At 39.5% G+C, this 15,469-nt stretch overlaps 1 long non-coding RNA gene across 1 annotated transcript; it reads right to left on the minus strand.

Moving 5' to 3' along the window:
* Window positions 1-7,090: 7,090 nt before the first annotated feature.
* On the minus strand, window positions 7,091-8,803 carry LOC120518882. Its single transcript, XR_005631315.1, has 3 exons — window positions 8,749-8,803; window positions 8,211-8,337; window positions 7,091-7,212 (listed from the first exon to the last, which is right to left on the minus strand). It is a non-coding gene; the product is annotated as an uncharacterized LOC120518882 (long non-coding RNA).
* Between the last annotated feature and the right edge of the window lie 6,666 nt (window positions 8,804-15,469).

The following is a 15,469-nucleotide window of genomic DNA, read 5'->3' on the forward strand; positions in this document are numbered from 1 at the left end:
ATTATTCGGCTCTACTTATTTATGCGAGTCAGCCTTTTCCCACATGAAAATTATTAAATCCAAATACTGTAGTGACCATAAATGTATTGAATTGTTATTGTTCCATAAAGGTTATTCAGTTATGCAAGGTATGAGAACATATATTTTATGTATAAAGTATACTCAGTATATATATATATAAATATATATAGCATTTTTAATGTAAGCAGATCATTTCGACCTGGGGCCTCATGTATAACGCCGTGCGTAGAACTCGCACTATAACATGGCGTAAGCACAAAAGCCGAAATGTGTTTATGCACAGAAAAATCCAGAAGCAGGAATCTGTGCGTACTCCAACTTCCACGTTCTTCCGTTACATAAATCCCGATCAGCGTGAAAACTATGTAACGCCCCAAATCCTCCCAGAATTACACCTCTTTGAATATGCAAATCAATATAAATCGCCCTTAAGCGCAGCCTTCTGTGAAAAGACAATGGGAAAATATAAGAATTTCAGCGAATACCAAGTGGAGGCAAATGAAAAACATACTATTTGTTCAAATAAACCGTGGTATAATCAACAAAAGGAAGTTGATCGAGTGACATAGCATGTTGGAGAAACTTGAAAGATCACATTCACAAAATCGCACAGTGCCGGAAATAAAAAAGAAGTCACATATCAAAGTTGCCGTGAAAAGAAGAGTTGTAAGCCCACTGTCTGAGTGTCATATGAAAGTTAATTAGGGTACAGAGAAAAAAGGCACACGGTGGGGAAAAAGCACGAAATGTCAACTTCAATCTTGACATTTCCACTTTAATCACGTAGTTTATTTTGTCATTTAGTAGAACATTATAAACTTCATCTTAAAATCGTTTAATCAACCAGTTTCTCAAATCACATTGTAATTAAAGTAGCACGTTAAATGCTTTGTTTTGTATTTGATCTTCTACTCGTATGTGATCTATGTGTGTGACTCACTACTTGCTTCTTAAACTGGCTCTCTTCCTCCAACTGGACACAGAGTCCATTACATTTGTGATATTACAGCTCTCTGAATAACTAAAATACTGAGATGTATACGTGGTGTCATTTTCATGATGATAGGAGCTAAAGCACGTTAATAAACATGTGTTTCATGAGCCTCGTGCTCATGACAAGCATTTATCTTTTGTCGAAATTTGTCGCTGCGTTTTTAGCTGTGTTGTTATTTTCTCTTTCTGTTTTATATTCAATATATATTGGCGCGCCCAAGAGTCCTTGTTTTTCTTTCCCCAAGTAACCGATCGCCATACAATCAGCTCTGTAATAGACGTTAAGCCATCTGTAAGCTTAGCGCCGATTCTTCAAAACGTTTAAAGAACATTGAAATATCTTCGTAGTACATGTTTAATTATTCTATCCTTCACGACACTCCCAGTGAAGAATATAGATTATTTAAATGAAGTTAAAGTTTTATGTGTATAATTTAACAAACATATTTTGCTGCATTTCACCCTAAAAATGATATCGTCATCATATGTAAATACGCGCTTTATAAAGTGGCTCAGGTTGTGTGATATTATAACTATAGTGCAAGTTTACAGTGGGGTGATTGTATTTATAAGTACAAACAGTTGTACAAGGTGCAATTGATTGAGTGTATTTAAAGTTCTTGGGATTAAACTGTTTCTAAACCGCGAGGTCTGTACAGGAAAGGCTTTAAAACGTTTTGCAGTGGCTGAGACAGCGTGTCCTTGAAGCTGTATACTGATAATTCTCTTTCTGATCAGCTGCTGCTGTGATTCACACTCAGATACAGTGATATAAATACTCCGAGTCGTGCAGTGAGAGTAATAAGGAAAAAGATGATCCGCTGTGGCAACTCCTAACGGGAGGAGCTGAAAAAAGAAGAAGAAGAAGAAGAAGAAGAAGAAGTGAGAGTAACAACGCTAAAGCAGTTATGGTATTTGGAATACTATGGCTGTTCCCTGGACCATTATATTGTTACGAGTTAATTACAATCAGATGCATTACACTAATAAACAATATGTGGTTAGTTTCTGTGTATTTATAAAGCCGCGTCATGAAAATAATGAGTAATCACACAAGAACAGTACCATTGCTTTGACGCTTGGTGCCGCCAGTCTGCAAAACCGAGCGGAGAACTTGCGTACGACAAGGCATGAGGTACCGTGGAAAAGTACGTGGTTTTACGGCAAGTGTAGGTTTTATACATCGCGATTTGAATGTGGAAAAGTTCTTACGCAACATTTCTGTGTATACGCACCATTTATACATGAGGCCCCTGGTCATTTTAAAACTAGCTCGCAAGCCAAAAAAGTGTGGGCACCCCTGCAATAAAGGATGATTTATTACCCACAATACCTCAGTATAATCACAAAAGCCTATGTTATCTCAACACAATCACTTCTCCTCTATCCACTACACTGCCCTCCTCGAGTGTTGCTCATCTTCCTCCCAGCTCCGACTTGTCTGGACAAGAGAATGTGGCCACTTTTATTGAGGACCTGGAAGTACTTCCAGTGCCAGGATTGTCACCTGTTGAAAGTACTTCCAGGTGATATGGAAGTCCAATATGGAAGTACAACTCCCCTGCTGGTTTCCAAATGGGCGCCAATATGAAGGGCTGCTGCCTTGTACCATCTGGGGGGAATAAACACCCCTCAGAGACAGTCCTTACCTGTTATCTTTAATCCCGACCAAGAAAGGTATTAAGCATATGTCTAGTTGGGATGCCTGTCAATTTGTATGGGGCTTTCAGCCCGGGTAAGGAATCATCTCTTCTGGCTGTGATGTCTGTCCATCCATCCATTAGGGAAGCCTTTTCCAGGTGCAACATCTTGACCAGGAGGCCTGTTTGTTCACTCAGGGCCTCCCATCTGGCTAAGGGATCTTCTAGACTCTTTGCCTGTCTATCCTGTGTGCCACCTACAGAGGAAAGGTTGGACTGACAACATCAATCCCTCTATTTGTGTCTTGAGCTGCCAACAGGCATACCTCAGATGAATATTTATATATATATTGTGAATGTCATAAAGGATGGAGAAGCATTGTAGCTGGGATGAAGGTCAACATGGCCCCCAGTATGACAGATGACAGTGTTCCTCTGGCTCATTCCCTGTTTTAACACCCATGGGATTGTCTGGGACTTGTAATTCGGAAGGTCAACCCTCACAGGGCCTATGTGTGCCACCAGAGGCACTTCTGGAAGAGAACCAACCTGTTTCATGCAACTTCTATATGGCCCAGAAGTGCTTTCAGAATGCAATGTCATGACATCAGAAGTACTCCTGGGTTCAACATAAAAGCAAACGTCTACTTTCACTCGGGCAGTCAGAGTCCAGAGAAAGAGGACGACGCTCACCAAGAAGAAGTAGAGGGAGACAACACAGTGCTTATTTGGTGTATTGTTAGAAGTAGGCATATTGAGGTGTTGTCATGTAGCAAAACAACATTATCTTATCCTTGGTTGGTGTCTGAGGTGGTTGTATCTGGTGATCAGAGCTCCTAGTGGCCACAAAATATACAACAATATGTCTGCTTCTGAGTTTGACAAGTGACATTTTCACAAGTGAAGACTTTTCCGGAGACAGACTTTGCACTTTTCTTAGTCTACATCATACCATAATCACACCACTGATACTTTATATGTTACCGTTATGGGAAATTATAAAGACATACAGTTTAGTGAATCATTATTATGCAAATCCATATTGGAGTAAAGCCTTAATATACTTAGACCTCTACTCTCCTTCCCACTTTTCTCCATAAAACAAAGTCAAGAATGCAACACAGTTTCCATCAATCAAACTGTTCAAAGACTTAGGTTCCTTTAATACGTCTTCCTTCCTCTGTACAAAAAAATAAATAATTTTAGGTTATCTGTTGATAGAATTCTGGTATCACCTACCACTTATGCCTGTAACCTTGGAGTTATTTTTGACAGTCAGCTCACATTTGAGGCACACATTAAAACATTACCAAAATGTACTTATTTCGTCTGCTCAAGATTATAAGACCCCAACCATTTCTGTCACAAACTGCCTCTGAAAAGACTATTCATGGCTTCATCTAAGGCCCTTCATTGTTTACATTACTGAAATGCTCTTCACTTTGGTCGACCAGAAAATTCTCTTCGGAAGCTCCAGTGTGTGCAAAAATGTGCTGCTCAGACTCGTACCCATACATCACTGAACTACCACTTCACCCCTGTACTGGATCTCTGCTCATGAATGCATCACATTTAAAACTCTCACCCTAAACCACAAAGCAGTCCATGGCACTGCCCCTCATCACATCTGTGACCTCATCAGACCGTCCAATCCCTCATGATCTGTCTCCATTCTTCTGGCTCAATGACCCTGCAGAAGCCACATTGCAAACTTAGAGCAATGGAGGATGTTTTATCTTGGTAGAGTAATATATATATTGCTCTACTTTCCCCTATTGTATTATTAATATGTAGCCTTAGAATGCCTAATCTCACAGGCTTACCACTGTTTCTAAGGTATTATTGTTTATAACTTATTCCCACTTTCCCTTCAATATCTATAACCTCAGGCAATTAGATGTAGTAAAAAGACAAGTAGGAGTTAAGTTACACATAAAATAATGTATTACTGATCATATTCACAAATAATAACAAAATGCAAAGTACGTTTGAATATTGGCAACTATACAACCTGATAAAATGGTGATGTGTAACTCAGGTGGCACACAGACTTAACAAACTTAACTAGACACGTTGTTACTTAAAATGTGTCTAGTTAAGGCATCATTGGTGCTCAGCTTTTTTCAGAACAGGCCTCAAGCCTGTCTCAATATGGCTGAAGCTGTACTCTTCATTGTGCTGTTCTTTTCAGTTCATGGTGTGATGGTCTTCATTAGTTGTTAACAAGAGAAAGGTAATTTTACATCATCACAGGTTAGCAAGAGAGATGCTTTTTCATCATATGTTGGTTAGAAAAAGAGAGAGAATGTGGTTGAGCAAGCAAATTTCTGGGTTTTCTGTCCAACCCCTACAGCCAATAGGACATCATGGTACTTAAAGGCCTCTGAGACGAGCCAATTCCAAACAGCCATATCTTAGACCAATGGGGGAAATAGTACATCTTAACACCTGTCACCTCCCCTTCCAAGACCATATGTTAAGCTAACCTGATTTTGTGTGGGGGATGAAAGAAAGACTTTAGCAAAGAAACACTCACCATACTGGTTAAGACACATCCCCCAAATCCTGTCAGAAAATTATAATGAAAGTTAGTCGTAAACGGGGGGCAAACACGAATGCCTCTCACCAAAGTAACACAAAATTATATTGTTTTGCGTAAATTACAAATAAAGACATACAAAACATTTATCAAGTTATATGCAAAATCTCACATCACAACAGAGGACAAGAGCTTATCCTTGTACTCATCGGCTTTGGAATATCCTGTAGGCATCACTGAGAAATCCCCCCAATGCTCGACTGTTTAAAGAAATAACTGAAAACACCTTTATTTTGTAAAGCTTTTAAGGGTTTTATCAATTTTTAGACATGCCTTCATTTTATTTGAATTTTATTTGTATAATCTAATGATATTCTGTTTGACTATCCTGTTTTGCTTGTATTTATTACTGGATGTCACATATTGTTTTTTCATTTTGTTATTTAATGTTTAGCTTATACTTTAAATTCTACTTTTCTTGTTATGTCTTGTATTGCTTTGGGTCAAGAAAAGTGTGTTAAAAATAAAATGTTCTATTATTATTATTATTATTATTATTATTATTATTATTATTGAATATTAGTAAACATAGAGGTACTGTACTGTTTATTTTTTATTGTTTTTGGTTTCCTTCCCAATTCACACAGGAAGCACCAACACACAGGATACAAAGAAGACTTCACTTAACGTGGTGGGCCACATTGGCTCAATGCTGACTATTTTCAAATCGTCTCCTCTTCACATTCATGCTGGCCGGTCTGATCTCCCTTTTGAGAATTTCCTGACCAGCTCACGTTTATTCAGTCACACCAAGGCCTTCACTAATTTAACTGCTCAGATATGCTTGGACTCTGAACACCCCTGAGAAGCCACCATCACAGGAGATGGATAAGCAGTGACCAAATAGAAAGAAGTAAATCAGCACAAGTCAACCTCATCAGACCAGTCCTTGAGCATATCTATGACCCTGTGCTGACTCACGACTAGAGAGAGGGTTAAATGTGTAATGGTAAAGCCATTTGGCACTCAATGCACACATGATGTTAGGTTTTGTCAGCCCACAGCACTCAAACTCCAGTTCAGCTCCTGGTATGATGTCATCTGTGGACAGTCTGCATGTCTTTCCGTTCTTAGAGTGGATTTCCAATGTGGACTCCTACAGCCACTAACTGTGAATTGTGTGATCAAAATACAAACTGATTGACAAATCTCAGGATTCACCGATGACAATAAAAGCCACAAAGTAAGTGAAATCAAACTGAGAATAAATTAGAGAACAGTAAAATTAGAATTGTACTCACATATTGAATCATATCTGGTGTTTGTTTCTAGGGAAGACAAAAAAGAATATAAAGATGAATTATTTATGAATGACTTTACCATTTACTGAGCAGTCAGTTTGTTCTGATGTCGATGTGAGATCTTCTGTCCTCACCTCTCATTCTTCTCCATTGACCAGCAGAGGAGTTGCCGCTAAGCAAAGAACCAACAAGACACAGAAAACCTCCAACCAGCCAGAGACACCTGGTGAGAAACCTGCAAAAAGAGGGGAGGATGTGTGAATCTGTGAGACAGGAGTGAGGTACAGGTGAGGACAACACAGACAAATCCATCAAGTGGGACTCTTTCATACTAGGAGGACCTAACCAGACATAATGAGCATTATGCGACACTGCATTTATACCACAGATGATGTGCGCTCCTGTAGCTGGAGTATGGGACCAAACACACCTTCACACCCATTTCATCAGTGTGTCCATCAGCCCCAGTTATCCATTATAAATTATATAAATACAAAGTAGCAGATTTCCTTTCCAGTACATCACCTCTATTAATGTCAATTGTATAATAATACTATAATAATACTATAATAATGCAATGGTGATAAGATGTCAGTTGTAAACCACCTCACTTCAAAGGCCTCAGCATTAAGCTCTGGTGAGAGGGAGGCTGGCAGGGCCACATCTTCACCGACATAAGTGATGACGGGCATAGAAGGACCAACAACAATGAAGCTCTCTGGAAATGAAACCACAAGAGTGGGGTGAGCATCAGGGTGTGATTTGAAAAGTGGAAAAAAAACATGTTAGCATACTGATAAATGCTGCATTATCATCTAGCATTACATTCACAGGTGGTGTGGACTTTATTTCTTCCTTCTGAATTTTTGAAAAATAAACTGCCCTTAACTTCTTTTTCTAGGTTTAAACTATTACAAGCCATAAAACAAAAACAATCAAAATCTTTCTGTTTCTTTTTTTGACAAACCAGCTTAAAAATAAATATTCTTTTTAAAGAGACATTCTTCTGTTGAGCGGTGCTATGAAGAGAAATTTGTAAATAAATATAACAAAATATTTACCACACCTAAAAATTAATAAAATATAATCATTCATACCTGCCTAGGAGATATCTGTGTTGTGTAGAAACAATAAGATAAGAAGGGTCCATCGTATCTGAAGGCTCATGGCTGCAACACTCTTGTTTCTTTTATTTCTACTTTCACCTTGACACTCACTGATGATACCATAAGCAGTCTGCACTCTTGTTTCCCTATTCATCAGTATGATTATCACCATGCGGCACAATCAAATCTCACCTTTTGAATCATCTAACCAAAATTTCTAGTAGAGAGAATATGCTGGAGATGTTCAGTTCTTTTCCTTTTGAATTAAAGGAGTAGAAGGAGTCTGTGGTGGTTTCCCTACATCTGTAAAATCCCAACCAATGTTCATTAATGATTGTTGAGGTGGTCTTGACTCAAATTACTTTTACTGGTGAAAACTCATGGTGGACAAGCTAATTCATGATACCACCCTGGTCTCATACAAAAACCTTCTGCACTGCTCATTCCTCCTTTACTATACCCAAACTTTAATCTGCATGAGCTGAAGGTAAACTTGTGTAGCATAAGCCAATTACGCGTTACTGAGAATTAGATCTCGTATCACTCACAACTTAATTCATTTCCATCATCTAACAGCAATGTAATAAACTTCCATATCATCTTCACTTACCTGCTTTCACTTTGTTTTCACCTTCCTCGTTTAGAGATCACACATCACAAGGATTTGTTCTTTATCAGGGGTCTGTGAACTGCATGCTCATTGTGTTAGTCTTTCATTTTCTTAGTGTCTAATCAATCTGTAGAAGGAGAAGATGGTGAGTAATAAAATAAAGTCTTTAAATCACAGACTGTGACTTTGTGTTCCTCCTCTGATTTACTTCTCTTTCACTTTTATAGCCTGCCAACACTGACACACTTGAGTCTTAAAACAACAGAAACACATTAAAATAAAATGGTCTTCTCTGCTCTGTGATCTGACAATAAGACCTTCAGCTTCTATCAGATCACCTGAGAATTCCATGCATCTTATGATCTTTTTAGAATGTTTAACAAAGTAGGGTACACACTTATCACTATTTGTTCAGTTTCGACGCAGACCTGTGGTATGAGGATCACATCAGCCCAAAGAAGGAGAGGAGACCAGAAGAAATCAAAATATAGTCAGGGCATGTACTTGATTTATTTACAGAATAAAATACATTGCTGACCTTCTCAAATGGTGCTAGAAAAAGATGTGCAAGTTACAGAGCAGAATAACTTGTTTAACTCCTAAGCCAGCAGGATATTTTCAGTGGGCTTCTTCTCAAAACTGAAAGATAAAATGTATTATTGAAATACTACAAAAGAAAACAAATAATGTTGTAGAAAAGCAAAATTCATCTCTTGCTGGGGACAACATCTCAAAAAGCAGTGGGTTTGATTTGAAGGGTCTCACATCTATGATGTGAACTCAGAAGCAGTGAAATCAAATTTAACACTTCCTAGAAAATCAGAATCCACAGAACGAAGCTCTTATGACATCTAAAGATGGCAGGTGTTTGTTAGCAGGTACAAGTTAGGGTGGTGAGATGGACTGTCACAAAATTAGAGAACTTCATTGGTAACACTGGCAGACTGTTCTCATACACTGAGGATGTATGAGAACATGTAAGCAGTCTTCATCTTTTACCCTAATTTAGTTTTAGTGATGATATTGTTTTAGATGTTTTTTATTAACTCTGAAGTTTCCATTTAGTTAAAGCTCAGTGTGTCCTGTTGTCACACTCTGACTCACTGGCGTCCTCCATTGTCTTGAAGCAATTCACATACAGCCTTTATTAGACAATAATAATAATAATAATAATAATAATAATAATAATAATAATAATAATAATAATAATAATAATAATATTATATAATTATCTATATAGTGCCTTTCCAATCCTCAAGGAGTTTGCTTTTAGAAGTTGCACTGTAGCTGTGTCTGAAGGTTGAGAGTTCTGAAACATGCCTCAGTTTATATTGTCAGATATTTCAGATGATTGATGGACAACATACCAATTATCCCATGCAACCGGGCCTGCACTTTCTTTTAAAAATGGATGTGCTTTATTGGGTAGCTGAGCATGAGGGTGAGGTGAGGTCATTACAGTTAGTACCACAGACTTTCCGGTGACAAGTCTGCGAGTTAGCTCACGCCTACTTTTTGGGTGCCCATTTAGGCACCAAAAAGACTTTGGAGTGGATTAAGCTCCGATTCTATTGGCCAGGAAACAATGAGGAGGTGTTTTCCAGCAGGGGGCGCTAGCTCCCTGGTTGGAATAGGTTGTTTTTAATTGTGGCGTTTTAAGTAACCCGAAACTATATAGATATAATATTAAAAACTCGACATCTATCCCATAGTGATATGGCAATAAGAAATCACATGAGAGAAAATAACTTTAATGACGAATAGCTTTTTTTAATGACGATTTACGTGGCATTACCCACCATAGCAATACTATTTTTACTGAGGTGGGATTTCAATGTATACAGTCTGCCATTTTTCATTGCTGCGCTTGAAGGATTTTCAGGATCAGATGACAGCATCTCCAAATCAGTCCGTTGGCTTCAAAGATGTGCCAGGCAATGTTCCAAGGCTTTATACCCTTTTTCTATATGTAGGCCCCACTTAGATAAAGTTCTTTGCTTTTGAATTATTATATGGACGTCCACACCGAGGTCTTCTGGATATATTAAATGAGGGTTGGGAAGAGGAGGTCAATCACTCCGCAAACATTTTAGAATATACTATCGCCCACTTACGTGATAGATTTGGTAAAATCAGGCCCATACTAAAAGAAAACATGGAACATGCTGAAGCAATGCAGGCTCATTGTTATGTTCGAGGGGCAACATTATGGGAATTCCAGTGGAAAAACAGGGTTATGGTTCTTGTTCCCACATCTCACTCTAAATTATTGGCTCATTGGCAGGGCCTATATGAAGTTAAAGAGAGGAAGGGCTTGGTCAGAAATTTGATTAAACAACCAAATAGAGGGCCAGCTGAATGGATATATCATATTAACCTCCTAAAGCAATAGAAGGAAAGGGATCCTGATCCTTACTCCAATTGAGACTTCTTTGCATTCAATCACTTAAACTTTGGCACTGATCTAACTCTCAACCAAAGACGAGAGCTTGAAGAAGTAATCTTGTCCGTCACGAGTTTGGTGAACAAGAAACCCAGAAGAACCTCCTTGATTGAGCTCAACATTGTTACTGGCCCTGGAGTCGTCATTCGAGAACTCCCTTACCACCTCCTGGAAGCCAAACGTGCCAAGGTCAAGTTAGAGATCAGATGGATGTTGGACTTGGGGGTGATTGAGGAAAGCTACAGTCCTTGGTCCAGTCCCATTGTGCTGGTTTCTAAGCCAGATGAAAGTTGGCGATTTTTTTCACTTCCGGTGGGTTAATCAAGTATTTTGGTTTAATGCCTACCCAATGCCACGTGTGGATGAACTTCTTGAGTGGATAGGGAGAGCCTAGTATTTGACCACTCTTGACATGACCAAAGGGTATTGGCAGATTCCCTTAATGGCATCTGCAAAGGAAAAGACCGTGTTTAGTACCCTAAGAGGTCACTGGCAGTATATGGTTCTACGATTCAGTTTGTACGGAACAGCAATGACTTTACAACATCTGATGAATAGACTGCTACAACCTCATCAAGTCTATAGTGCCATCTATATCATTGACATAGTTTTCTATTCCAACACCTGGGAGAATTGTATACAACAGATGTGTGAGGTACCTCTGGCACTAAAAGAAGCCATCCTCATGATTAATATAAAGAAATGTTTCTTTAAGTTAGCTGAAGCCAAATATATAGGCTTTTTGGTGGGCAGAGGTATTGTATGTAATCAGTGTTCCCAAGTTGCTACCATTGTTAACTGTCCTCATCCAACAACTAAACAGAAAGTACAAGCTTTCTTAGGACTTGCAGGGTACTATTGCAGGTTTATACCTCATTTTTCCAACAGGGCTGCCCCATTAGCCAAGTTAAAAAAGAAGCATGCTCCTAACATGGTGGTCTGGGATGAAAAAACAGAGGACGCATTTCATGACTTGAAAGAGGCCCTCACTTCAACAACTATTTTGATAACTACAAAATTTTCCTTACCTTTTAATTTACAGACCAATGCTTTGGACACAGGCCTAGGGACTGTGATAAGCCAAAATATCATGGGTGTTTAACACTCTTTGATGTACCTGAGCCAGAAACTATTGCGTCAGTGGAGAGAGAAGCACTGGCGATCAAATGGTGATGGATCATGCTGCTCTAAAATGGATGTCTCTGCATTGGGACTCCAAACTTCGGTTAACCAGGTGGTTTTTAGACCTCCAGCCTCTTATGTTCAAAGTCGAGCATTGCTGCTGTATTCTCCATGCCAACACTGATGCCCTGTCTTGCGTTTATGACCTCACGGCTCAAGCTGCCCAATCTGGAGGATCTGGGCTATGTACTGTCACACCCCTGCACTTGGGGAACAACTTACAGACTTAGTTGATGACAATTCCAACCCAGGCCACCTGAGGGGATTGTGCATTAACTGTATCTCTTTTTCTTTCTCTTCTGCAGGAAGAAAGACTGATGTGCCACCATCAATGACATCACTTTCAGGTGCAGCCCAACAGTATCTGCCTCTTCTTCCCAGAAAACGTCTTAGCTGAAGCCACCACCATCTTAGAGCAGACTCCATCTCCCCAGGGGACCAGTCTCCCTTTAGGTGCCTTACAATGCTTTTTCATTTGTGCCTTTTGTGCTCCCTTCAGTATACGGGGTTTGCCTATGCGTGCCCCAAAACCTTTATGAGCATTTTTGTGTTTTCTCATTACACTGTATATATTGTAAATGCAAACAAGAGAACAAAAGAAGAGTTGGGGTTACAACCTGAGGATACCCATTGAATGTAACTCTTAACAAAGAAAAGAAACGCACAGATATCAATAGAAAGTTCAGTGCTTTAGCAAAATGGTGTTTTAGTGCCCTCTAGTGGGATTAAAGAATTGTTGGATCATGGTCATAGCTCTGCTTGACAAATAAATGACAACTCCAGTTGACTTGGTGCCAGTTTTATGCTGGTTGGGTAGAAGAAGCAGGGCTTGAGGAGAAAGTGATGAGAATCGTCTGCCTGCCGCTGTTTTTCCAGTCTACAGAGGGAAATGGACACTGAGGGAACAAACATTCCAGTCCCTGATGGCCCTGAAACAAATCAGTGTAAGAGACTCACCAGGCCTGCATGTGACATAATACGTACTGTAGAGATACTTTTTAAGATAACAGTAAGCATAAAAATTTTGTTCATCATAATTGAAATAAGGAAATGTAATTAAAAAACATTAATCACATAAGGAAATTTATTTTAAATTGCCAATGTTATATATTAAAATAAAAGAAAAAAACAAGTACCGCATGACTCAATTATGCAAAGATTTTTTAATGAGAAAAGTTAGGTAACACTTAGGAGGGAGTTTTTTATCGAAAGGGCGCAACTGGGAGTGCCAGAACACGATCTGCCATGGTTCTGGACACACACAAGGTACTGAATATGTCTCAATTAGAGTATATTGATGGAGATATACGGTTCCTTACATTTCAAGTTATCAAGAAACTAAATATAAATCCAGGTACCCATATTTACAGTGCCTGCCATAATATTTGGGACAAAGACACATTTGTCCTTGATTTACCCCTTTGCTGCACAGTTTTAAATTATAAATCAAACATTTCAGATGTGGTTAAAGTGCACATTGTAGACTTTTATTGAAGTGGATTTCCATTGTGAAGTCAACCCCAAAACACAGAGATGCATCAGGCACAAGTGAAGAAACCAGAAGTGCAACCACAACCTTTACATTTTCTTTTTTCTCTCGTGGGAAACTCCTTCCCCTGTTTCCCACAAGCTCAACACAGTTCCAAAGCACAGCTAAACACAATACAGTTCTTCTTCTCTCTCTTTCTCTTTTTCTTTTTCCTCCTCCACTCCTCCAAGCAAGCTTCATCTCAATCCTTCCCGACTCTGGCTCTCGGAGTAGTGTCTGCTGGCTCCTTTTATAAGGTACCCAGATGTATTCAAGGTGCTTGATGACCTACTTCTGGCAGCACTTCCGGGTGTGGCGGGAAAAACACCCATACAAGCTCAACAGCAGCTGCAGCTCCCCCTGGCAGCAAGGGCTGTATCCAACTCCAACTCCCATGGAGCCCTGTGGGAGTCCAAGACACCACTGTAACCCAGGGGGGCTGCCACCTAGCACTCCAGGGGAGGTTATTCCTTGGCCACTCTTCCTCCCCCTGTCCTTCCATCGTGGAGGCGTCCCACCCAGGCAAGGACCCTGGCCATCTGCCACACCATACATTTCCATCACACTGTGTAGAAATGACAACACTTTTTCTACATGGCACTCCTCATTTCGGGTCACGATAAAGTTTGGCCCAATTGTCATCACAGGTGTTTGTGATGTCTCAGGCATGTTTCATTGCTTCATAAGATACCATAGTTTGCTTCTTCCCTTTGGACTCTGCAGTTACCATTGTTCAACATGGCGATAAGAGCTATGCCAATGTAAGTCAAAAATGCCTTTAAGAGGTTGAAAAATAAGAATAACACCATTAGATACATGAGTAAAACCTTAGGATGACATAAATCAACCTTCTGGAATATCATGAAGAAGAAAGAACACACTGGTGAGCTCAGTAATCACAAAGGGACTGGTAGGCAAAGAAAGACTTCCACTACTGATGACAGAATCCTCACTATGGTTAAGAAAAAACCCCAAACGCCCGTCCGACAAATCAAAGTCAGACTTCAGGAGGCAGATGTGGATGTGACAGAGATGACTATCCTCAGAAGGCTTCATGAATACACATAGAGAGGCCATACTGCAAGATACAAAGCACAAGTTAGCCACATAAACATGATATCTAGATTACAGTTTGTGAAAAGGATTTCAAAGAGCTTACAGAATTTTGGAAAAAGGTCTTGTGAACAGACAAGACAAAGATGAACCTGCATCAGAGTGATGGCAAGAGTAACCCGTGGAGATGAAAAGGAACTGCCAAAGATCCAAAGCAGACCACCTCATCTGTTAAACATGGTGGTGGGGGTGTTATGACTTGGGTATGTATCTCACCCACAGGTTTTGGCACACTTCTCATCATTGATGAAGGAACTGCGGATAGCAGTGGCACAATGAATTCTGAGGTGTAGAGAAGCATTTGATCTGCTCAAGGTCCAGTAAATGCCTCCAAACTCACTGGACGGGCTTCATTCTACCACAAGATAATGACTCAAAAATAGTGTTCAGGCACCACCGGAGTTTTTAGAAGCTAAAAAATGGAAAGTTCTTGAATGGCCAAGTCAGTCAGCTGATTTAAATCCAACTGAACAGGCCTTCCATATGCTGAACAGAAAACTTAAGGGGACAAGCCCCCAAAACAAGCAGGAGCTGAAGATGGCAGAATTAGAGGCATGGCAGAGCAGCACCAGAGAATATCCTCAGCACCTGGTGATGTTTGTGAATTGCAGACTTCAAGCAGTCATTGCATGTAAGGGATATGTGACAAAGTACTTAAGTTAATGGCTTTAATAGACCTGCCATTGCTGTGTCCAAAGTTATGGTGTCCTGAAAAGGGGGATCATAAAGAAAATGTGTTCTCGTTTCTACATGGTGTGACCAAAATCTCTGTAAATCCTCTTAAATGAAAGTCTGTAATGTACACTTTATTTACTGCTGAATTGTTTGATTTATAATTTTAAATTGTGGAGCAAAGGGGCAAATCAAGGAAAAATGTGTTTTTGTCCCAAACCTTACTTATTCAGCCATAATTGTGCTAATGATGTTGTTCAGATTTCTAGAAACCAAAACAGCCCAATACAGAAATTTAAGATACTTGATAAAGAATCTAAG

This window comes from Polypterus senegalus, chromosome 18 (assembly GCF_016835505.1).
Source record: "Polypterus senegalus isolate Bchr_013 chromosome 18, ASM1683550v1, whole genome shotgun sequence".
Lineage (NCBI taxonomy): Eukaryota > Metazoa > Chordata > Cladistia > Polypteriformes > Polypteridae > Polypterus > Polypterus senegalus.